This window comes from Mytilus galloprovincialis, chromosome 5, assembly GCF_965363235.1.
Source record: "Mytilus galloprovincialis chromosome 5, xbMytGall1.hap1.1, whole genome shotgun sequence".
Lineage (NCBI taxonomy): Eukaryota > Metazoa > Mollusca > Bivalvia > Mytilida > Mytilidae > Mytilus > Mytilus galloprovincialis.
The window spans coordinates 88,867,535-88,894,311 of record NC_134842.1 but is presented as its reverse complement, the minus strand read 5'-3'; positions in this window follow the sequence as shown (position 1 = coordinate 88,894,311).

Sequence of the window (26,777 nt, the reverse complement as noted above, 5' to 3'; positions counted from 1 at the left end):
CTAATTTTCATTTTTTTGGACCAAGGATCTTAAATCAAAAGACCCTAGGTCTCTATCACTTATGGTTTACCAGTTAGAAATGCATATTACTTATATCATATACAAAAGGGGGGATAACGCTCATATGGAGTCTCCGGATAGCTTCGGTCAAAATAAATCAAATCGTCCTGAGGATGTAACAAGCAATTTGGTAAAATAAACTTGACGGTTTCTTATACGGTTGCGAAGCCTTAGAGATAACAAGAAAAACAGTGTTCGGGGAAATAACTCTTACAAGGTAAAGTTATTTGTTACACGGTGTCAGTTTGAGAAGCGTATTAACTGTTCGATATCATATACCATATATCTAAGCGACATCTTGCGAAAGAAAAAAACAGCGAAGGTAAAAAAAGTTGGCGGAAGAAAAAAAAAAATAATTAAAAACCAATTGTTCAAAGAACAATTGAAGGTCTTTCAACCAATAAGGATCTATTTTGATATAAAAATATTAAGATTCAATTGAAAATGTCAGTTGCTATGTCTTTATCATATAAAAATATGAATTTCGAGCAAAGGTCAAAATCTAGAACGTCCAATTAACCTATGACCTTGACCTCAATTTCAAGGTCATAAACTAAGGATCCCAAATCAAAAGACCCTAGGTCAGTATTATGTATGGTTTATGAGTAATATCACTTTACGCATAATTCTAAATATAAGAGGGGCAAAAACTCCCATTTATTGTCTACGCACCCTTCCAATCAAAATTTATAAGTTACGACATGTCGCAACTAACAATTTAGTAAAAATAATTTGTCGCAATCTTATAAAATTAATGAAGTAATTGAAAATAAGCCAAAATCAAAATTTAAAATTTGACCTTGACCTTTGACCTCGACCTAATTTTCATTTTTTTGGACCAAGGATCTTAAATCAAAAGACCCTAGGTCTCTATCACTTATGGTTTACCAGTTAGAAATGCAAATCACTTATATCATATATAAAAGGGGGGATAACTCTCATATGGAGTCTCCGGATAGCTTCGGTCCAAATGAAACAGAACATCCTGAGGATATAACGAGCAATTTGGAAAAATAAATTTGTCGGTTTCTTATACGGTTGCGAAGCCTTAGAGATAACAAGAAAAACAGTGTTCGCGGAGATAACTCTTACAAGGTAAAGTTTTTTGTTACGCGGTGTCAGTTTCAGAAGCATATTAACTGTTCGATATCATATACCATATATCTTAGCGACATCTTGCGAAACAAAAAAACAGTGAAGGAACAAAAAGTTGGCGGAAGAAAAAAAAAAATAATAATAATAATTAAAAACCAATTGTTCAGAGAACAATTGAAGGTCTTTCAACAAAAAAGGATCTATTTTGATATGAAAATATTAAAATTCAGTTGAAAATGTCAGTTCCAATGGCTTTATGATGTATAAATATGAATTTCGAGCAAAGGTCAAAATCTAGAACGTCCAATTAACCTTTGACCTTGACCTCAATTTCAAGGTCATAGACTAAACATCTCGAATCAAAAGACACTAGTTCCTTAATATGTATGGTTCATGAGTAATATCACTTTACGCATAATTCTAAATATAAGAGGGGCGAAAACTCCCGTTTATTGTCTACGCACCCTTGCAACCAAAATTTATAAGTTACGACATGTCGCAACTAACAATTTAGTAAAAATAATTTGTCGATATCTTATAAGGTTAATGAAAATAAGTGAAAATAAGCCAAAATCAAAATTTAGAATTTGACCTTGACCTTTGACCTTGACCTAATTTTCATTTTTTTGGACCAAGGATCTTAAATCAAACGACCCTAGGTCTCTATCACTTATGGTTTACCAGTTAGAAATGCATATCACTTATATCATATACAAAAGGGGGGATAACGCTCATATGGAGTCTCCGGATAGCTTCGGTCAAAATAAAACAGAACATCCTGAGGATATAACGAGCAATTTGGAAAAATAAATTTGTCGGTTTCTTATACGGTTGCGAAGCCTTAGACATAACAAGAAAAACAGTGTTCGGGGAGATAACTCTTACATGGTAAAGGTTTTTGTTACGCGGTGTCAGTTTCAGAAGCGTATGAACTGTTCGATATCATATACCATATATGTAAGCGACATCTTGGGAAACAAAAAAACAGTGAAGGAAAAAAAATTTGGCGGAAGAAAAAAAAAAATAATAATCAGAACAAAAACAATAGGTCTTTCACCTGAAAGGTTGAAAGACCTAATAATCAGAACAAAAACAATAGGTCTTTCACCTGAAAGGTTGAAAGACCTAATAATAATCAGAACAAACCCTATAGGTCTTTCAACCGAAAGGTTGAAAGACCTAATAATCAGAACAAACCCTATAGGTCTTTCAACTGAAAAGTTGAAAGACCTAATTAAAAACCAATTGTTCAAAGAACAATTGAAGGTCTTTCAACCAATAAGGATCTATTTAGATATGAAAATATTAAAATTCAGTTGAAAATGTCAGTTCCTATGGCTTAATGATGTATAAATATGAATTTTAAGCAAAGGTCAAAATCTAGAACGTCCAATTAACCTATGACCTTGACCTCAATTTCAAGGTCATAGACTAAACATCTAAAATAAAAAGACACTAGTTCCTTAATATGTATGGTTCATGAGTAAAATCACTTTACACATAATTCTTAATATAAGAGGGGCGAAAACTCCCTTTTATTGTTTACGCACCCTCGCAACCAAAATTTATAAGTTACGACATGTTGCAACTAACAATTTAGTAAAAAAAAATTGTCGATATCTTATAAGGTTAATGAAAAAAGGTGAAAATAAGCCAAAATCAAAATTAAGAATTTGACCTTGACCTTTGACCTTGACCTAATTTTCATTTTTTTGGACCAAGGATCTTAAATCAAAAGACCCTAGGTCTCTATCACTTATAGTTTACCAGTTAGAAATGCATATCACTGATATCATATATAAAAGGGGGGATAACTCTCATATGGAGTCTCTGGATAGCTTCCGTTGAAATGAGACAGAACATCCTAAGGATATAACGAGCAATTTGGGAAAATAAATTTGTCGGTTTCTTATACGGTTGCAAAGTAGTAGTGGCCACAAGAAAAACAGTGTTTGGGGAGATAACTCTTACAAGGTAAAGGTTTTTGTTACGCGGTGTCAGTTTCAGAAGCGTATTAACTGTTCGATATCATATACCAAATATCTAAGCGACATCTTGTGAAACAAAAAAACAGCGAAGGAAAAAAAGTTGGCGGAAGAAAAAAAAAAAAAAAAAAAATAATAATAATAATAATAATAATAATTAAAAACCAATTGTTCAAAGAACAATTGAAGGTCTTTCAACCAATAAGGATCTATTTTGAAATGAAAATATTAAGATTCAGTTGAAAAAGTCAGTTGCTATGTCTTTATGATATAAAAATATGAATTTCGAGCAAAGGTCAAAATCTAGAACGTCCAATTAACCTATGACCTTGACCTCAATTTCAAGGTCATAAACCAAGGATCTCAAATCAAAAGACCCTAGGTCTGTATTATGTATGGTTCATGAGTAATATCACTTTACACATAATTCTAAATATAAGAGGGTCAAAAACTCCCATTTATTGTTTACGCGCCTTTCCAATCAAAATTTATAAGTTACGACATGTCGCAACTAACAATTTAGTAAAAATAATTTGTCGAAATCTTATAATGTTAATGAAAATAAGTGAAAATAAGCCAAAATCAAAATTTAGAATTTGACCTTGACCTTTGACCTTGGCCTAATTTTCATTTTTTTGGACCAAGGATCTTAAATCAAAAGACCCTAGGTCTCTATCACTTATGGTTTACCAGTTAGAAATGCATATCACTTATATCATACATAAAAGGGGGGAAAACTCTCATGTGGAGTCTCCGGATAGCTTCGGTCAAAATGAAACAGAACATCCTGAGGGTATAACAAGCAATTTGGAAAAATAAATTTGTCGGTTTTTTATACGGTTGCGACGCCTTAGAGATAACAAGAAAAACAGTGTTCGGGGAGATAACTCTTACAAGGTAAAGTTTTTTGTTACGCTGTGTCAGTTTCAGAAGCGTATTAACTGTTCGATATCATATACCATATATCTAAGCAACATCTTGCGAAACAAAAAAACAGTGAAGGAAAAAAAAGTTGGCGGAAGAAAAAAAAAAATAATAATAATAATAATAATTAAAAACCAATTGTTCAAAGAACAATTGAAGGTCTTTCAACTAATAAAGATCTATTTTGATATGAAAATATTAAAATTCAGTTGAAAACGTCAGTTCCTATCGCTATATGATGTATAAATATGAATTTAGAGCAAAGGTCAAAATCTAGAACGTCCAATTAACCTTTGACCTTGACCTCAATTTCAAGGTCATAGACTAAACATCTCGAATCAAAAGACACTAGTTCTTTAATATGTATGGTTCATGAGTAATATCACTTTACGCATAATTCTAAATATAAGAGGGTCGAAAACTCCCGTTTATTGTCTACGCACCCTTGCAACCAAAATTTATAAGTTACGACATGTCGCAACTAACAATTTAGTAAAAAAAAATTGTCGATATCGAATAAGGTTAATGAAAATAAGTGAAAATAAGCCAAAATCAAAATTTAGAATTTGACCTTGACCTTTGACCTTGACCTAATTTTCATTTTTTTGGACCAAGGATCTTAAATCAAAAGACCCTAGGTCTCTATCACTTATGGTTTACCAGTTAGAAATGCATATTACTTATATCATATACAAAAGGGGGGATAACGCTCATATGGAGTCTCCGGATAGCTTCGGTCAAAATAAATCAAATCGTCCTGAGGATGTAACAAGCAATTTGGTAAAATAAACTTGACGGTTTCTTATACGGTTGCGAAGCCTTAGAGATAACAAGAAAAACAGTGTTCGGGGAAATAACTCTTACAAGGTAAAGTTATTTGTTACACGGTGTCAGTTTGAGAAGCGTATTAACTGTTCGATATCATATACCATATATCTAAGCGACATCTTGCGAAAGAAAAAAACAGCGAAGGTAAAAAAAGTTGGCGGAAGAAAAAAAAAAATAATAATAATCAGAACAAACCCTATAGGTCTTTCAACCGAAAGGTTGAAAGACCTAATAATCAGAACAAACCCTATAGGTCTTTCAACTGAAAAGTTGAAAGACCTAATTAAAAACCAATTGTTCAAAGAACAATTGAAGGTCTTTCAACCAATAAGGATCTATTTAGATATGAAAATATTAAAATTCAGTTGAAAATGTCAGTTCCTATGGCTTAATGATGTATAAATATGAATTTTAAGCAAAGGTCAAAATCTAGAACGTCCAATTAACCTATGACCTTGACCTCAATTTCAAGGTCATAGACTAAACATCTCAAATAAAAAGACACTAGTTCCTTAATATGTATGGTTCATGAGTAAAATCACTTTACGCATAATTCTTAATATAAGAGGGGCGAAAACTCCCTTTTATTGTTTACGCACCCTTGCAACCAAAATTTATAAGTTTTGACATGTCACAACTAACAATTAAGTAAAAAAAAATTGTCGATATCTTATAAGGTTAATGAAAAAAGGTGAAAATAAGCCAAAATCAAAATTTAGAATTTGATCTTGACCTTTGACCTTGACCTAATTTTCATTTTTTTGGACCAAGGATCTTAAATCAAAAGACCCTAGGTCTCTATCACTTATAGTTTACCAGTTAGAAATGCATATCACTGATATCATATATAAAAGGGGGGATAACTCTCATATGGAGTCTCTGGATAGCTTCGGTTGAAATGAAACAGAACATCCTAAGGATATAACGAGCAATTTGGCAAAATAAATTTGTCGGTTTCTTATACGGTTGCGAAGGAGTAGTGGCCACAAGAAAAACAGTGTTTGGGGAGATAACTCTTACAAGGTACAGTTTTTTGTTACGCGGTGTCAGTTTCAGAAGCGTATTAACTGTTCAATATCATTTACCTTATATCTAAGCGATATATTGTGAAACAAAAAAACAGCGAAGGAAAAAAAAGTTGGCGGAAGAAAAAAAAAAAAATAATAATAATTAAAAACCAATTGTTCAAAGAACAATTGTAGGTCTTTCAACTAATAAAGATCTATTTTGATATGAAAATATTAAAATTCAGTTGAAAATGTGAGTTCCTATGGCTTTATGATGTATAAATATGAATTTAAAGCAAAGGTCAAAATCTAGAACGTCCAATTAACCTTTGACCTTGACCTCAATTTCAAGGTCATAGACTAAACATCTCGAATCAAAAGACACTAGTTCCTTAATATGTATGGTTCATGAGTAATATCACTTTACGCATAATTCTAAATATAAGAGGGGCTAAAACTCCCATTTATTGTCTATGCACCCTTGCAACCAAAATTTATAAGTTACGACATGTCGCAACTAACAATTTAGTAAAAATAATTTGTCGATATCTTATAAGGTTAATGAAAAAAGGTGAAAATAAGCCAAAATCAAAATTAAGAATTTGACTTTGTCCTTTGACCTTGACCTAATTTTCATTTTTTTGGACCAAGGATCTTAAATCAAAAGACCCTAGGTCTCTATCACTTATAGTTTACCAGTTAGAAATGCATATCACTGATATCATATATAAAAGGGGGGATAACTCTCATATGGAGTCTCCGGATAGCTTCCGTTGAAATGAAACAGAACATCCTAAGGATATAACGAGCAATTTGGAAAAATAAATTTGTCGGTTTCTTACACCGTTGCGAAGTAGTAGTGGCCACAAGAAAAACAGTGTTTGGGGAGATAACTCTTACAAGGTTAAGGTTTTTGTTACGCGGTGTCAGTTTCAGAAGCGCATTAACTGTTCGATATCATATACCAAATATCTAAGCGACATCTTGTGAAACAAAAAAACAGCAAAGGAAAAAAAAGTTGGCGGAAGAAAAAAAAAAAAAAAAATAATAATAATAATAATAATAATTAAAAACCAATTGTTCAAAGAACAATTGAAGGTCTTTCAACCAATAAGGATCTATTTAGATATGAAAATATTAAAATTCAGTTGAAAATGTCAGTTCCTATGGCTTAATGATGTATAAATATGAATTTTAAGCAAAGGTCAAAATCTAGAACGTCCAATATGACCTTGACCTCAATTTCAAGGTCATAGACTAAACATCTCAAATAAAAAGACACTAGTTCCTTAATATGTATGGTTCATGAGTAAAATCACTTTACGCATAATTCTTAATATAAGAGGGGCGAAAACTCCCTTTTATTGTTTACGCACCCTCGCAACCAAAATTTATAAGTTACGACATGTCGCAACTAACAATTTAGTAAAAAGAAATTGTCGATATCTTATAAGGTTAATGAAAAAAGGTGAAAATAAGCCAAAATCAAAATTAAGAATTTGACCTTGACCTTTGAACTTGACCTAATTTTCATTTTTTTGGACCAAGGATCTTAAATCAAAAGACCCTAGGTCTCTATCACTTATAGTTTACCAGTTAGAAATGCATATCACTGATATCATATATAAAAGGGGGGATAACTCTCATATGGAGTCTCCGGATAGCTTCCGTTGAAATGAAACAGAGCATCCTAAGGATATAACGAGCAATTTGGAAAAATAAATTTGTCGGTTTCTTATACGGTTGCGAAGAAGTAGTGGCCACAAGAAAAACAGTGTTTGGGGAGATAACTCTTACAAGGTAAAGGTTTTTGTTACGCGGTGTCAGTTTCAGAAGCGCATTAACTGTTCGATATCATATACCAAATATCTAAGCGACATCTTGTGAAACAAAAAAACAGCGAAGGAAAAAAAAGTTGGCGGAAGAAAAAAAAAAAAAAAATAATAATAATTAAAAACCAATTGTTCAAAGAACAATTGAAGGTCTTTCAACCAATAAGGATCTATTTAGATATGAAAATATTAAAATTCAGTTTAAAATGTCAGTTCCTATGGCTTAATGATGTATAACTATGAATTTTAAGCAAAGGTCAAAATCTAGAACGTCCAATTAACCTATGACCTTGACCTCAATTTCAAGGTCATAGACTAAACATCTCAAATAAAAAGACACTAGTTCCTTAATATGTATGGTTCATGAGTAAAATCACTTTACGCATAATTCTTAAAATAAGAGGGGTGAAAACTCCCTTTTTTGGTTTACGCACCCTTGCAACCAAAATTTATAAGTTACGACATGTCGCAACTAACAATTAATTAAAAAAAAAATGTCGATATCTTATAAGGTTAATGAAAAAAAGTGAAAATAAGCCAAAATCAAAATTTAGAATTTGACCTTGACCTTTGACCTTGACCTAATTTTCATTTTTTTGGACCAAGGATCTTAAATCAAAAGACCCTAGGTCTCTATCACTTATAGTTTACCAGCTAGAAATGCACATCACTGATATCATATATAAAAGGGGGGATTACTCTCATATGGAGTCTCCGGATAGCTTCGGTTGAAATGAAACAGAACATCCTAAGGATATAACGAGCAATTTGGAAAAATAAATTTGTCGGTTTCTTATACGGTTGCGAAGGAGTAGTGGCCACAAGAAAAACAGTGTTCGGGGAGATAACTCTTACAAGGTACAATTTTTTGTTACGCGGTGTCAGTTTCAGAAGCGTATTAACTGGTCGATATCATTTACCTTATATCTAAGCGATATCTTGTGAAACAAAAAAACAGCGAAGGAAAAAAAAGTTGGCGGAAGAAAAAAAAAAAAAAAAAAAATAATAATAATAATAATAATAATAATAATAATAATAATCAGAACAAACCCTATAGGTCTTTCACCTGAAAGGTTGAAAGACCTAATAATAATAATTAAAAACCAATTGTTCAAAGAACAATTGAAGGTCTTTCAACCAAAAAGGATCTATTTTGATATCAAAATATTAAAATTCAGTTGAAAATGTCAGTTCCTATGGCTTAATGGTGTATGAATATGAATTTCAAGCAAAGGTCAAAATCTAGAACGTCCAATTAACCTATGACCTTGACCTCAATTTCAAGGTCATAAACCAAGGATCCCAAAACAACAGACCCTAGGTCTGTATTATGTATGGTTCATGAGTAATATCACTTTACGCATAATTCTAAGGACATAACGAGGAATTTGGTAAAATAAATTTGTCGTAATCTTTTACGGTTGCGAAAGAGTAGTGGCCACAAGAAAAACAGTGTTTGGGGAGATAACTCCTACAAGGTAAAGTTTTTTGTTACGCGGTGTCAGTTTCAGAAGCGTATTAACTGTTCGATATCATTTACCTTATATCTAAGCGATATCTTGTGAAACAAAAAAACAGCGAAGGAAAAAAAAGTTGGCGGAAGAAAAAAAAAAAAAAAAAAAAAAATAATAATAATAATAATAATTAAAAACCAATTGTTCAGAGAACAATTGAAGGTCTTTCAACCAATAACGATCTATTTAGATATGAAAATATTAAAATTCAGTTGAAAATGTCAGTTCCTATGGCTTAATGGTGTATGAATATGAATTTCAAGCAAAGGTCAAAATCTAGAACGTAAAATTAACCTATGACCTTGACCTCAATTTCAAGGTCATAAACCAAGGATCTTAAATCAAAAGACCCTAGGTCTCTATCACTTATGGTTTACCAGTTAGAAATGCATATCACTTATATCATATACAAAAGGGGGGATAACGCTCATATGGAGTCTCCAGATAGCTTCGGTCAAATTAAAACAGAACATCCTGAGGATATCACGAGCAATTTGGAAAAATAAATTTGTCGGTTTCTTATACGGTTGCGAAGCCTTAGAGATAACAAGAAAAACAGTGTTCGGGGAGATAACTCTTACAAGGTAAAGTTTTTTGTTACGCGGTGTCAGTTTCAAAAGCGTATTAACTGTTCGATATCATATACCATATATCTAAGCGACATCTTGGGAAACAAAAAAACAGTGAAGGAAAAAAAAGTTGGCGGAAGAAAAAAAAAAATAATAATTAAAAACCAATTGTTCAAAGAACAATTGAAGGTCTTTCAACCAATAAGGATCTATTTTGAAATGAAAATATTAAGATTCAGTTGAAAATGTCAGTTGCTATGTCTTTATGATATAAAAATATGAATTTCGAGCAAAGGTCAAAATCTAGAACGTCCAATGTACCTATGACCTTGAAATCAATTTCAAGGTCATAAACTAAGGATCCCAAATCAAAAGACCCTAGGTCAGTATTATGTATGGTTCATGAGTAATATCACTTCACGCATAATTCTAAATATAAGAGGGGCAAAAACTTCCATTTATTGTCTACGCACCCTTCCAATCAAAATTTAAAAGTTACGACATGTCGCAAAACTCGCAACTAACAATTTAGTAAAAATAATTTGTCGAAATCTTATAAAGTTAATGAAGTAAGTGAAAATAAGCAAAAATCAAAATTTAAAATTTGACCTTGACCTTTGACCTTGACCTAATTTTCATTTTTTTGGACCAAGGATCTTAAATCAAAAGACCCTAGGTCTCTATCACTTATGGTTTACCAGTTAGAAATGCAAATCACTTATATCATATATAAAAGGGGGAATAACTCTCATATGGAGTCTCCGGATAGCTTCGGTCAAAATGAAACAGAACATCCTGAGGATATAACGAGCAATTTGGAAAAATGAATTTGTCGGTTTCTTATACTGTTGCAAAGCCTTAGAGATCACAAGAAAAACAGTGATCGGGGAGATAACTCTTACAAGGTGAAGTTTTTTGTTACGCGGTGTCAGTTTCAAAAGCGTATTAACTGTTCGGTATCATATACCATATATCTTAGCGACATCTTGCGAAACAAAAAAACAGTGAAGGAAAAAAAAGTTGGCGGAAGAAAAAAAAAAATAATTAAAAACCAATTGTTCAGAGAACAATTGAAGGTCTTTCAACCAATAAGGATCTATTTAGATATGAAAATATTAAAATTCAGTTGAAAATGTCAGTTCCTATGACTTAATGATGTATAACTATGAATTTTAAGCAAAGGTCAAAATCTAGAACGTCCAATTAACCTATGACCTTGACATCAATTTCAAGGTCATAGACTAAACATCTCAAATAAAAAGACACTAGTTCCTTAATATGTATGGTTCATGAGTAAAATCACTTTACGCATAATTCTTAATATAAGAGGGGCGAAAACTCCCTTTTATTGTTTACGCACCCTCGCAACCAAATTTGTAAGTTATGACATGTCACAACTAACAATTTAGTAAAAAAAAATTGTCCATATCTTATAAGGTTAATGAAAAAAGGTGAAAATAAACCAAAATCAAAATTTAGAATTTGACCTTGACCTTTGACCTTGACCTAATTTTAATTTTTTTGGACCAAGGATCTTAAATCAAAAGACCCTAGGTCTCTATCACTTATAGTTTACCAGTTAGAAATGCATATCACTGATATCATATATAAAAGGGGGGATAACTCTCATATGGAGTCTCCGGATAGCTTCGGTTGAAATGAAACAGATTATCCTAAGGATATAACGAGCAATTTGGAAAAATAAATTTGTCGGTTTCTTATACGGTTGCGAAGGAGTAGTGGCCACAAGAAAAACAGTGTTCGGGGAGATAACTCTTACAAGGTAAAGGTTTTTGTTACGCGGTGTCAGTTTCAGAAGCGCATTAACTGTTCGATATCATATACCAAATATCTAAGCGACATCTTGTGAAACAAAAAAACAGCGAAGGAAAAAAAAGTTGGCGGAAGAAAAAAAAAAAAAAAAATAATAATAATAATAATAATAATAATAATAATTAAAAACCAATTGTTCAGAGAACAATTGAAGGTCTTTCAACAAAAAAGGATCTATTTTGATATGAAAATATTAAAATTCAGTTGAAAATGTCAGTTCCAATGGCTTTATGATGTATAAATATAAATTTCGAGCAAAGGTCAAAATCTAGAACGTCCAATTAACCTTTGACCTTGACCTCAATTTCAAGGTCATAGACTAAACATATCGAATCAAAAGACACTAGTTCCTTAATATGTATGGTTCATGAATAATATCACTTTACGCATAATTCTAAATATAAGAGGGGCGAAAACTCCCGTTTATTGTCTACGCACCCTTGCAACCAAAATTTATCAGTTACGACATGTCGCAACTAACAATTTAGTAAAAATAATTTGTCGATATCTTATAAGGTTAATGAAAATAAGTGAAAATAAGCCAAAATCAAAATTTAGAATTTGACCTTGACCTTTGACCTTGACCTAATTTTCATTTTTTTGGACCAAGGATCTTAAATCAAAAGACCCTGGGTCTCTATCACTTATGGTTTACCAGTTAGAAATGCATATCACCTATATCATATACAAAAGGGGGGATAACGCTCATATGGAGTCTCCGGATAGCTTCGGTCAAAATAAAACAGAACATCCTGAGGATATAACGAGCAATTTGGAAAAATAAATTTGTCGGTTTCTTATACGGTTGCGAAGCCTTAGAGATAACAAGAAAAACAGTGTTCGGGGAGATAACTCTTACAAGGTAAAGTTTTTTGTTACGCGGTGTCAGTTTGAGAAGCGTATTAGCTGTTCGATATCATATACCATATATCTAAGCGACATCTTGTGAAACAAAAAAACAGCAAAGGTAAAAAAAGTTGGCGGAAGAAAAAAAAAAATAATTAAAAACCAATTGTTCAGAGAACAATTGAAGGTCTTTCAACAAAAAAGGATCTATTTTGATATGAAAATATTAAAATTCAGTTGAAAATGTCAGTTCCAATGGCTTTATGATGTATAAATATAAATTTCGAGCAAAGGTCAAAATCTAGAACGTCCAATTAACCTTTGACCTTGACCTCAATTTCAAGGTCATAGACTAAACATATCGAATCAAAAGACACTAGTTCCTTAATATGTATGGTTCATGAATAATATCACTTTACGCATAATTCTAAATATAAGAGGGGCGAAAACTCCCGTTTATTGTCTACGCACCCTTGCAACCAAAATTTATAAGTTACGACATGTCGCAACTAACAATTTAGTAAAAATAATTTGTCGATATCTTATAAGGTTAATGAAAATAAGTGAAAATAAGCCAAAATCAAAATTTAGAATTTGACCTTGACCTTTGACCTTGACCTAATTTTCATTTTTTTGGACCAAGGATCTTAAATCAAAAGACCCTGGGTCTCTATCACTTATGGTTTACCAGTTAGAAATGCATATCACCTATATCATATACAAAAGGGGGGATAACGCTCATATGGAGTCTCCGGATAGCTTCGGTCAAAATAAAACAGAACATCCTAAGGATATAACGAGCAATTTGGAAAAATAAATTCGTCGGTTTCTTATACGGTTGCGAAGCCTTAGAGATAACAAGAAAAACAGTGTTCGGGGAGATAACTCTTACAAGGTAAAGTTTTTTGTTACGCGGTGTCAGTTTGAGAAGCGTATTAGCTGTTCGATATCATATACCATATATCTAAGCGACATCTTGTGAAACAAAAAAACAGCAAAGGTAAAAAAAGTTGGCGGAAGAAAAAAAATAATAATAATAATCAGAACAAACCCTATAGGTCTTTCAACCGAAAGGTTGAAAGACCTAATAATAATCAGAACAAACCCTATAGGTCTTTCAACCGAAAGGTTGAAAGACCTAATAATAATAATCAGAACAAACCCTATAGGTCTTTCACCTGAAAGGTTGAAAGACCTAATAATAATAATAATAATAATAATAATAATAATAATAATCAGAACAAACCCTTTAGGTCTTTCACCTGAAAAGTTGAAAGACCTAATAATCAGAACAAACCCTATAGGTCTTTCAACCGAAAGGTTGAAAGACCTAATAATCAGAACAAATACAATAGGTCTTTCAACAGAAAGGTTGAAAGACCTAATAATCAGAACAAATACAATAGGTCTTTCAACAGAAAGGTTGAAAGACCTAATAATAATAATAATCAGAACAAACCCTATAGGTCTTTCACCCGAAAGGTTGAAAGACCTAATAATCAGAACAAACCCTATAGGTCTTTCAACTGAAAGGTTGAAAGACCTAATAATAATAATAATAATCAGAACAAACCCTATAGGTCTTTCACCTGAAAGGTTGAAAGACCTAATAATAATAATAATAATAATCAGAACAAACCCTATAGGTCTTTCACCTGAAAGGTTGAAAGACCTAATAATAATAATAATAATAATCAGAACAAACCCTATAGGTCTTTCACCTGAAAGGTTGAAAGACCTAAATAATCAGAACAAAATCAATAGGTCTTTCCACACGGAAAGGTGGAGAGACCTAATAATAATAATAATCAGAACAAAACCTATAGGTCTTTCAACCGAAAGGTTGAAAGACCTAACAATCAGAACAAATACAATAGGTCTTTCACTTGAAAGGTTGAAAGACCTAATAATAATAATAATAATAATTAAAAACCAATTGTTCAGAGAACAATTGAAAGTCTTTCCATCAAAACAATGTATTTTGATATGAAAGTTGTGAAACTATGTTTAAAATGTCATTTCAATCGTCAAATGATAGCTTCTAGTACGCTGATTCCAAAAATATTTGGTTTCCATACATTTTTTTTAAATAAGGGAGATAATTTGTTACTTCCGGTTTGAAAAATGTTACTTACGATTATATTTGAATATTTACTTGACACTGATTCCATAAATATCTGGTTCTATATACTTTTATATTAATAAAGTACAAAAAATAGCTACTTCTGGTTTACAAAAGGTCACTTCCGGTTGTTTCTTTCAAGGTTAAATGGTTTGATACCTTTTTCCAAAAGTTTCATAGCTTTATCATGTATACATATAGAATAAAAGCAAAGGTCAAAATCTAGAACGTCAAATTAAGCTATGACCTTGAGATCAATTTCAAGGTCATGAACTAAGGACCTCAAATCAAAAGACCATAGGTCTTAATTATATTTGGTTAATGACTTATATCACCAAACGCGTATTTTTAAATACAAGAGGGGATAAAACTCCCTTTTACGTTCAACGTGCCCTTGCAATAAAAATTTATGTGTTAGGACATGTCGCAACTAACAATTTAGTAAAAATAATTTGTTGATATCTTATATGAGCTTTGGATATAAGTCAAAATAAGCCAAATTCAAATATTAGAATATGACCTTGATCTTTGACCTTGACCTAATTTTCATTTTTTTGGACCAAGGACCTCAAATCAAAAGATTCTAGGTCTCTATCACTTATGGTTTATAAGATAGAAATGCATATCACTTATATCAGATGCTTAAGGGGAAATAACTCTCATATGGAGCGGTCATATTGCTTCGGTCAAAATAGGACAAATCATGCAAAGGATATAACAAGCAATTTTGTAAAATTAATTTGTCGTTATCTTTTACGGTTGCAAAGGAGTTGTGAGCATAACTCCTACAAAGAAAAGTATTCGGTTACGCAGGGTAAATTTCAAAAGCGCATAAACTGTTCGATATCATATACCAAATATCAAAGCGACATATTGCGAAACAAATGTTTATCGCAAGAACAAAATTAGGCGGAAGAAAAAAAAAAATAATAATCAGTAGAAAAACAATAGGTCTTTCCACAGAAAAGTGGAAAGACCTAATAATCAGAACAAAACCTATAGGTCTTTCAACCGAAGGGTTGAAAGACCTAATAAACAGAAGAAATACAGTAAGGTCTTTCCCTTTTGAAAAAAGGAAAGACCTTTATAATAATAATAATAAACAGAAGAAATACAGTAATGTCTTTCCCTTTTGAAAAAGGAAAGACCTTAATAATAATAAACAGAAGAAATACAGTAAAGTCTTTCCCTTTTGAAAAAGGAAATACCTTAATAGTAATAAACAGAAGAAATACAGTAAGGTCTTTCCCTTTTGAAAAAGGAAAGACCTTAATAATAAATTATTCGTAGAAGCTTTCAAAAACAGCGTCCAGAGAAGTTGATTAAATGTGTCAAATCGTGACTTCGCATCAAAAACTTAGTTGTCAGACTGGATTTTGGGTATAAGAATGACCTAGTTGGTTACCGGAAATCCGCCGTTCTATTTTCCCTCTTTAATAAGATGATCGGGTTTCCAGTTGGAAACAGTTTTATATGCCTTTTGTCTCAGAAAGCTCGACATAGGGATAGTGATCCGGCGGCGATGGCAGCGGCGTTAGCTAATTTCTTTAAAAAAATGATATTTTAGAAGGTAGAAGACCTGGATGCTTCATACTTTGTATATAGATGCCTCATGTCACAAAGTTTCCATCAGTCACATGTCCAATGTCCTTGACCTTATTTTCGTGGTTCAGTGACTACTTGAAAAAAAAAGTTAAGATTTTTGTAATGTTAAATGCTCTCTTAAGTTATTTTAAGTAATATGATAACTATATTTGGTATTTGCGTACCCTGCAAGATCCTCATGCCCGTCAGACAGTTTTCACTTGACCTCGACCTCATTTCATAGATAAGTAAACAAGGTCGGTGTATGGAAGGCCTGTAAGGTGAACATACACAACTGGCAGGTGTCATCTGACCTTGACCTCATTTGCATGGTTCAGTGATTATAGGTAAGTTTTTGTGTTTTAGTCTTTTTGCCTAATACTATATGCAATAGATCAACTATATTAGGTGTATAAAAATATTTTGAGTTTTTTATGTTTTGGTCTGTTTTTCTTAAACTAGAAGCAACAGATCAACTATATTTGTTGTATGAAATAATTGTTAGCTGTACATGTCTATCTGGCATGGTTCATCTGACCTTGACTCTATTTTTATGGTTCACTGGTTAAAACAAATGTTCAGTTTTCTAGGTTAATGTTAAGTTTATGTGACTGTTGTAATGATGCTTTATATTTGGAGACTATCAACATAGTATCAATGATTAGTAAAGAAGGCGAGACATTTCAGTGTGTGCACTCTTTTTGTTGCAAATTTTTTTAACGGAGTTTCCCTTTGATATTGAAACATCCAAATCTAAAGATAACTGTAGGTTTTGTTAAATATATCAAACAAATGTAACAATGACGTGTCTTTACTGAGTAATTTCATAAACTAATTCATAGCAATACAGGAATAAATCTACTATTTAATACCTATTACCGAGACGTACAAACATGTTGTTCAGGAGAAAATTTAAAGCGTCACAGTTCCAGTAAGTGTATCTAGCCTTCACATCCTTTTTCGTTACCAAAAATTGCTTTAAACGAGTAACAGCAACTGTATTTACAAAGAAATTATTTTAAAATCTACCATTTTATTAAATATGGAAGTTTTTTCTTGATAGGATTGTGTGGAAGTGTGGTGTAAAGAGTAGAAACATTATAACTACCAACATTATGAAAAGGACAATAAAAAAGCACGTATTTCATCTAAAACCTCTAAATAATTTTTAACTTCCCAAAATAAATAATACCATTATTTTCATTTTTTATGGTAGTGAGGGAGGTAGTTTGAAGGTGTAATATCACCAACTCATGATACGTCACATCCGGTTGTATACTAAAATATATTCCCTTTAATTTGACAGTTTTAGGTAATTAATCCTAAATTGTATTGCAGTAAAACATTTATGTTTCATAAACATATGTCTTTGGTATTTCAAAGTACCATTATTTGTTTATTTGAGGTTTCTATAGAATAATTTGTAAACTTGTACACAGGTTAAATAAGGGGAGAAATTTGATTGGATACCTTCCAGTGACGGTTATTTTCTTATATGCAATGCAATGTTATGTGAAGTGTTTGTCTATAGAACTTGATAGGATAAAACTTTACTCATACCAAGTATTTCTATATTTGAAACAAAGATTAATTCTGCACAATTTTTTGAAAAGTGCAAATTTAACAAAGACAAATAGGAGAATCAATGGTGTTATTACACATTGAAGCACCGACAGATAAGTAGTAAAACACTAACTAGATGCTTAAGTTAGTTAAGATTTCTTGCCAGAAACCATAACATATAATTGAAACATTCAAACAATTCTGAATCCCCTTTTAGATGTATTTATTTTACCACTACAACTAGTATGTTACGATGTTTCTCCATTTGAAACAGCTACATTTTAATATTTAAAGCACGAGGCTTACCGAGCAGTTTAGATAATTCAGATTTAACTGTTGAGAGTGGAGAAATATCGTATTATACGAGTTTAAGTGGTAAAATCGGGTTTTCTGGTGACTTTTATCCTTCCTTTTCAAAGATTTACAGAAAGATGTGTTTTTTGTATGTGTCGTCATCAGACATGGTCTACTTTTTCCTGACGTCACAATTCAGATCAAACCAAGAAAAATTGACATCAAAACTAAATGGAAATTGGAAATATGTCAAATAAAGACAACCCGACCAAAAGGCAGAAAACAGCCGAAGACCACTACTGGTTGTCCAATACAGCATACATATACCATTGTCAAATTTGATTTATTACACCAGCTCATATCGGACAGTGATCTTTATTGGAAAACTATTCCCACGCAGTTGTTGTAATGTACTAATTGTCGTATCCTTTAGAGTTGTGCCAGTTAGAATAGCAAAATTACTATTTGTGTTTTAGGCATATCTTTATATCTTTGCAGTCCTTTCGTCGTGTTTGGAAACTTTAGAATTGTACTAGTGTTTCTATGATGTTCAGGTACAACTATTTTATTGTAGAGATTTCAAACAGAGGCTGCGTATTTTAACATCCCAAATAAATATTTTTGATAGTTTGATAATGATTATAAAAATAACCAAAACAATATTTTGACTGAACTAATTGAATGTGACTGAGTACTTTTACTTCCATCCCAAATGAATAGAACCCTGGAAGTAAAACTAGTATAATTTAAAAAAATCCTTTAAAATGTAGGAGTCCAGTTCATTAGCCGTAGTTACTGGAAAGAAGTGATGGCAGTAAAATGTTTGATATTAGGGAAAATGAGTGACTAATTGTATGTTTTTTCATTTATGCCCTCTGGGGAAACTGTCTTAGCTTTCTTATACAAAACTTTTCCCGAGAAAGTCTGTCGGCCCATGATCAACCCTCGTTGTGGTCTATGATTGTGATGGTAAGGTTTTTGAAATCACCTTGGGCGTGCCCAGGCGATCTCAAATCACGACTTGCGTGGAGTTCGTGCTTGCAGGTGTAGTCACTTCGATGACCATTCATGCGTTTGCGTTTGTCAAATGGGTGTCTTGTCATGATGGATAGTTTTAGAAAAATTCTACTTTTTAAACAAATTTTTAACCCAAATATGGAATTTTCAATTAACCATGCAGTGCCGCAGACAGGAAAAGAATTATAGACTCTTGAGTTGTAATACAAGACTTGTACCTAAAGGTAGAGTACAAATTCAGACTATAAAGTATTGTTCAGGCTACAGCCGAGTATTATCTAAAATATTTCAGGCTGGTCGAGTACAGATATAGGTCATTTCCGACTTTAACTGGTTTCAGGTGAGTCCATGGTGTGAATAGTGTGTTACTTGGCACTTTTTATACCCTTTCAAAAATGTTCTTATCTCTTTTATGTCTCACATAGTAAGTAATGGGATAAATTTGTACTGTAAAAATATTCAGGTCATGCATTTTGAAAAAAAGTAGTGATATGATACAGCTAAAAAAAATGTATTTTGAAAGTGTCTTGCAAAAACTGTTTCAACACATTTTGCTAAAGCCTTTTACAGGTAAAATCATGTGAAAAATTATTTTGAATATCTAAATAAACACAAAAATGTCTATTAATTGTTTGGCTCCTTCGGGTATGTATCATTTGTTTTTAAAACAATGTTCCCATTTTGAAATAAAATTCACTGAAATTCATTGCCAATAGTTATATAAATATCTAAAAAAAAGAATGATTTATCTTTATATACAAATCAGGAGACAAATTTTTCGGTTTCATTTTGGGAATTATTCGAAAGGTGAACTTTCATAAAATTCATTTAATTTATTGAAATAATAATTGACTATTTATAATGTAAAATTTTCAAAAATGTATTTATGATATGTTTATATATGATATATAGAGATTAATACATGGCCTTTTCCATATCAGCCTGGGTATCATCCCGAGACCCCCATATCAGCCCGCGACGGAGTCGATGTGCTGATATGGGTCGAGGGATGATACCCAGGCTGATATGGAAAAGGCCATGTATTAATCGCTTTATCATATACTTCCGACAATACTTTTATGTAAGGCAAATAAACTAATGCAATAACTAAAACAGTCAAACACTTTATAAAGAAAATTAAAATTATGAATCAAATATACTATAATTGTCCAATAACAGCATCACTACCTCCATATATATGTATGGTAACATTTCCTATAGAGGCATTTTGAAACATTGAAAATTTGGAAGAGTTTTACGATCATTACTACTCCATGTCTGTTGTACTATAAAATGATTCATAATTGTCAATCAGGCATTTGTTAGCAAGTATTAAACTATCCCCACAAAAGTTCCCGTAAATTTTGACGTCGTCATAAAAAACATCTGACGTCACAATGGAAAAGTAAACAACCGATACCGGAAACACCGGAAGTAACTTGCACGAGAAGCACTATTATGGGTTTTGTGCACGAGATGCACCTGATATGGTTTAGCAGCCCGGATGGGAAATTATGGCTTGAGTACTTCCGCTCATTACACATATGCAAAAGCTATCATATCAATGCTAAGTATATGATAAATGTTTATATTATATGATATCTGTTTATATATGATATGTACATTCCAAAATCAATACGTAAGGGATATAAGCCGATAACAGTCAATTCTGTAAATTATTGGACAAGTCTGAAGCCCCAGGCTGAAGACCTGCTTAATATTTTCCAGAATGGACTGTTAGAAGTTTATATCTAACTTAAAACATTATTTAACAAGTCGAAAAAGGTAGAACAAAAACAAAAAAAGCAAGCAAAGATTCATTTTCATCAAATATGAAAATTGTTTTGTGAAAATACTTTCTTAATTGAAAATATATCCTACATGTTAGCCCATTTATACGGGAGCTCAACTTTTAAAAAAGCCCAAAAGAAAGTACAGCTGAAGGTAAACAACATGTATTGCTTCATTAAAAATAAGACACAGGGTATGCGTATCATGATTTTTGCGTGCACAATGACTACTCATATTTTTGTGTTTCAAAATGGATTAAGTGATAAAGTATATGCTTAGTACAAAAACGAAGAAAGAGATGTCGTTATTAGTGATTGTGTTGTTTTAAACTTTGGATTAAAATTTATTCAGATACGTTATTTTAGTGTGGATTACAAAGAGGATATTGTCAAAACAGCTAATAATGGCAAGTTTATATATATTATACTTCAAAATGTAGCCCTCTCCTATAAGTTTCTTGTTTCCTCTCGGGTTTAATATTTTACATTTTATAGATGAATGAGAAAGAAAAAAAGAATAGCATATGTAGACATTTTTTTAACTATATTGGGTGCACCGCAGTCCATTTTATTTCAAAATACAATTTATATGAAAAAATGAAGTGATCAAAACATGCAATCAGTTATATTCTTTGTTGGAATTTTCAAGAGACTGTTATTGTTTACCCAAACGGCACCACCATTATACCCTCCCCTTTCTTCTGTTGTTTTTTTTCCTTTCTGCAGGATCGTGTCTCTCTCTGTTTTTTGTTAATTTGTGAATTGAGTACCTTGTGTTTTTATAAATGTTCTCGATTTTATATTTAAAAAAAATCATTTATAAAACGATCACTGCAAAAATAGTGCGAATCGGACACACGATTGGTATATTTGGCAGATAAAATCATAACATGCGGTAAAGTCTTCTTTTATTCTGCGCCCCATTTTCATCATTGTTCATAAGCGAAGTGTTGCATTATATTCATATTTAAGCAATAATATCAGACTTGAAAAACAACAACAGTTAAATCACTGGCGGTTTGGGGGGGGGGATTGGGGGCAGGCCCGCACCATTCATGCTTCAGTAATTCCCTATTTAATCAACCAATTTTTTTTAAAGAAAAGAGGGGGGTGCATCCGCCTATGCAATTTGTAAATCAACGCCGAGACCTGAAAATTAAAAAAAAGTTCTTATAGTCTCCTAGATATATAGTTCATGAAGGAAGTTCTAGATTCGCATTTTGTGCACAGGATAAGATTAGGGTTGTTCATGGCCCTTGTTTTGTGGCATAATATATCAAATTTTAGAAACATTACCTTTTGCTTTTTTTTATTTTAATTGTAGTTAAACATGCTGCAAGGAAGAATAAGAGTAACACCAGAGGTCTATTATGATAACCAAAAGACGGACAATGATATATCTTTTGAAATCATAAAAGCAACAAACACAAGACTAACAACGAGCATAATCAATTTATTGAATTAGTGCTAAAAGAGAAAACCCCAAAACATGAGAAAGATGGCTGTGATATAACTATTGGGAGTGTTAAAAATCAATTTGGAAGTGATTTCTTTCCTCAATCACTGAACTTTGACCTTATTTTGTTTTAAATCAACCATATTTCGATTCTTCGACCAGACAAGCATTGAAGTATAACCATTTCTCTTCCCAAAAAGTCATGATTTAGCCTGAAGGTAAGGTGGTCCATTAAATTTGATAATTTGTTGGCTTTACCACTATTACTCTTCAGAATGGGCAGTTGTGTGGACTTTCGCTCACTTTAAATACACTTAGAATATTAATATCAGATGTTGCATTTTAAATAATTCATTCAATTTGTGATGATTTACTTTTCATTTTACCCATGTCGTCCCAAATAATCCACAGACCATAGGCAAAATTTTAAGAACAAGTTGACCACATTCACACTGAAAATTACAATAATAACTACACAAAGACCTTGAATAAATGTTATCCTAATATTGTTTTAAGTCACTGGATACGGACATTATTTTCTTAAATTTGTAATATTTCAATAAATCGTTGTCTAAGCCTATCCCAGCACCCCAACTCCATAGATCACGAGGTGTTTCGAACATATATTTAGACCAATTAGAATTAACTAATTGACCATGGCCATGTCCATCGTCAGGATCCCAAGACATTGCATAGTGACACTTATTATAAAAATACTGTAATTTTTATTAGGGGCTCGACACCTCATGATCTGTCTGACTAATGTTTTTCTATACTCTTTATCTACTTAACCTTGTTTATCAATTTAACGAACAAAGGATAGACTCTATTTTTATAATCTGCAACATATTAATTATTCAGAGTTGCTGATGTTACTGTGTCTTTCAAGTTTTTATGCCTACGGAAAGCAAACAGAGGTCTTTTATCAAATAAAAGTTTTGCCTCTTCGTCATCCTTTAATTTATCCCAGTGTTTTAAGATATTGTTCTTTATGTGTGATTTCTGTCTTGAAAACACTGTGGAGAATACCAAGGGAGGTGACTGTAATACAGATTTGGGCTTTACCATTAATGTGTCTTTTCTTTGTTTTGCAGTCACTTCCTGCATAACAGTTTTAATTTCATTTTTTGGATATCCCCTTTTAATAAGGCGCTTGGAAAATAACGCATATTGTGTTTGCAAATCTACTGGATCGTTCGTACATCTCTTAAAGCGAAGCATTTCTATTTTAATTATGCCTCTTAAAGTAGAGGATGGGTGGCATGAGGATCTCTCTAAGTACTGATAATTTTCAGTCTTTTTTCGGAATGTCGTGAGGTCTAAGATTAAGGTTTCTCTAAATCTTGGACCTTTGAATACCAACACATCTAAAAACTGCATTTTAGTTTGTGATTTCTCGTGTGTAAATTTTAGAAGTGCAGAAAAAAAGATGGCAGTGATTGCTGAGAAATCAATTTGATACTCTATGTATCTTGCTTGGTTTTTTTTTGTTGTCAAAATGGAATGCATCAAGATTGTTTTTTAGAATAAGTCTTAGCTGATCAAATGCACTGTCACATTACTGTTAAAGGTCAGTCGGACCTCAACATTTGGTCGACATCTCCAATAACTATTTGGGTTGTAGTAAACTTTCATACGGCCATACGTCGTGCCTTTTCAACGACTTTATCGGTTACTAATGTTATGATTTGTAAAGTAAATATAACGTTGACGTTTTGCATTTTGAGGTCCATATTTGTTTACATTCTTGTTTTGTTGTCTGTGTTAAAATATAAATCATTGAAACATTAAATAATTTCTGATCTTTGTTAATATATACTGTATAAACATTAATTTTCGTGGGGTTAAAATTTCGTGGTTTTGTATCCAAAAGTAAGTTCATGAGGATTAATTTTCGTGGTTTTTAAGTTTAGAAAAAAGTTATACAAATGTCACTTTATAATTGACAATACTCAATAAAACTGATGTGAACTTTTGCCGTTGGGAAAAATCAATAATTGCATTTCATAGTAACAGTGAGCACTAATCCAGTGTTGTAACCTGCACACGCTAATTGGCTGTTACACACCTTTGATGTTTTATCCAAGGACAATGATTGTGTAATAAATGTATTACAACCTGAGGACATTACAGACGCATTAGACTGTTAAATGACATTGATTGACAGTTCTTGGTGATTATTAATTACTATACACACAAAGGATTAGGATTATCATCTGACCTAAAGAAAACCTTTGAATATCGATGTCTAATCAATTGACCTATTTATTTCATTGTCTGCATTTATGTTCTTTAATTATATAATGTCAATAAGATTTAGTCAGATCATAAAATAATGTAAATCTACAGTTAAATTTTCGTTGGGGTTTTAATTTCGTGGATAATTCTTATCCACGAAATAAACGAAATTAAATCCCCCACGAAAATTTGTGCTTTTACAGTATTACATGCTCAAGATCTGCAAAATCTGTACATAAGCTCTTCCTCGATATCAATTATGTTAACCAAAGTATACTTATATGTATATCCAGTCAGGATTCTACTACGTCAAAATTATCTCCCCATTACGCCAGTTAATTTTCACAATCGTAGTAATGGAAGCCATTGTAGGGATGACGCGCTGCCAATTTTGCTCTTGAAAACCTATAATTTTATCCGCATAGCACCATTGCGATCCTTATCTGTCAGTTGTATTTTAAAAGACAAATGTATCTACTAGCTAATGAGCATCAGTTAATGAACGTATCTGCATTGATTCAACTTAGAATTATTGTCTAATCGGTTGTCAGGGGGAATTTTTGAAAGTTCATAAACATTTTTAAAAATTCTAATTAAATATTTCGTGGAAGGGCAGACTAGATATTTGTAGTGGTTGAAGACATAAACCTTAGTTATCACACACAAAAAAATATATTTATATTTTCGAAGATTTGCATTTTCATCATCCAACTTGAAAGACTGTCGTTAAGTACTTTTAGTAACAAAATAGCTATTCGAACACACATACTCGTTTTTTTTATAATTCATTAGATAGGTATTTTACTTGACACATATATTTCATCCTCAGTACCGTGATTTTTTAAGTTATAAAGTCAACCTGTAGCTTTGATATATAAAAATGATAGAATCTGAAGCGAGATGATGTATCAAATATTCTTGCTTTGAACGTTTTCAAGACAAAATATTCAACTCAAACACGCCCTAGCATAAAAAGGTGCACTCGATTTTCACTTTTTGATACAATTGTTAACCATTTTTTAGATTTTTTTTTTTCACATAATGGAAGGGCAGACACGAAAATTAATGAAATTATTGGTTGAAATGTTCTTCGTTCGTTGTATTTTTTTTTCAAAAAAATCGAAGGTTATGCATTTTCTACATCCAACTTAAAAGATACCCATGTCGTCGACTTGATATCTCATTGTTCTGCTTAACTATATAATAGATAAATTGAAACCTTATGCAAATGGTGTTTCCAAAATAGAACACTTCGTAATTAAGAATAAAATTGTCATTTTATTTGTTTCTATTAATTTTTAATTTTTGTGTTACCATAGTAAACATTACAGTAAGCATTTATCGCCTTCTGTAACAAAGGGATTCGATTCTTTTGTTCTATTTCAACAGGGTTTCCGCCTGTATCATAAGTTAATTCATAAATAACTTAACCGGTAAAAATTCACATATTATCAAAATAACCCAAAATGTACCTTTTTATCAAAGATTTAATTTAAACGTGATGTAATTTGAAACTGCCTTTGTTCGTGATTACTGGTGCAATATGTTTAAATTTTAACATGGATGAATATTATCTTAAAAAACATGTACACATTAACGGCCATATTTGAATATAAAGTATTCTGTATACTATAAAGTTTGACGATCAGTCTACAATAAAAGGTGTTTTTAACAACGATAGATATGTACGTTTTACAGTTTAATGATAGTCAAATTTAATGTAATCAAGCATTGATATAAAAGTCAAGTAAGATGTGCAATCGAGCATAAATAAGTAATTATTACTGATTAATGTATAGTAAACACACGAAATACAAATAAGAAATTAGATATTTTGCATCATTTATCATCTTTTTATTCGATTGTTTTTACTTGTACTGCCACCTCCTTCACTCATTGGTAGCGATAGTAACCGTAATAAAAGTTATTCAACAGCAGTTACACGACTACTGTGTATTAACTATCGTCCGTTGAATATTTATATTTGTGGATTTTGTAAAAACATGTAAACCACAAAATTAAATGTCAATCGAAGTGCACATTTTCTACAGGCTTATAAACAGATTATCGCAAACCAACTAAATAACATATCCAAATTTTCAATCCACGAATATTGTACCAACGAAAAAATAAGGAATCCACGGTTTTCTAATATGTAACAAAATTTTTTGAATAATTACTGTAGGACATTTACAAACCAGTTGTAAGAACAGGTAGTGT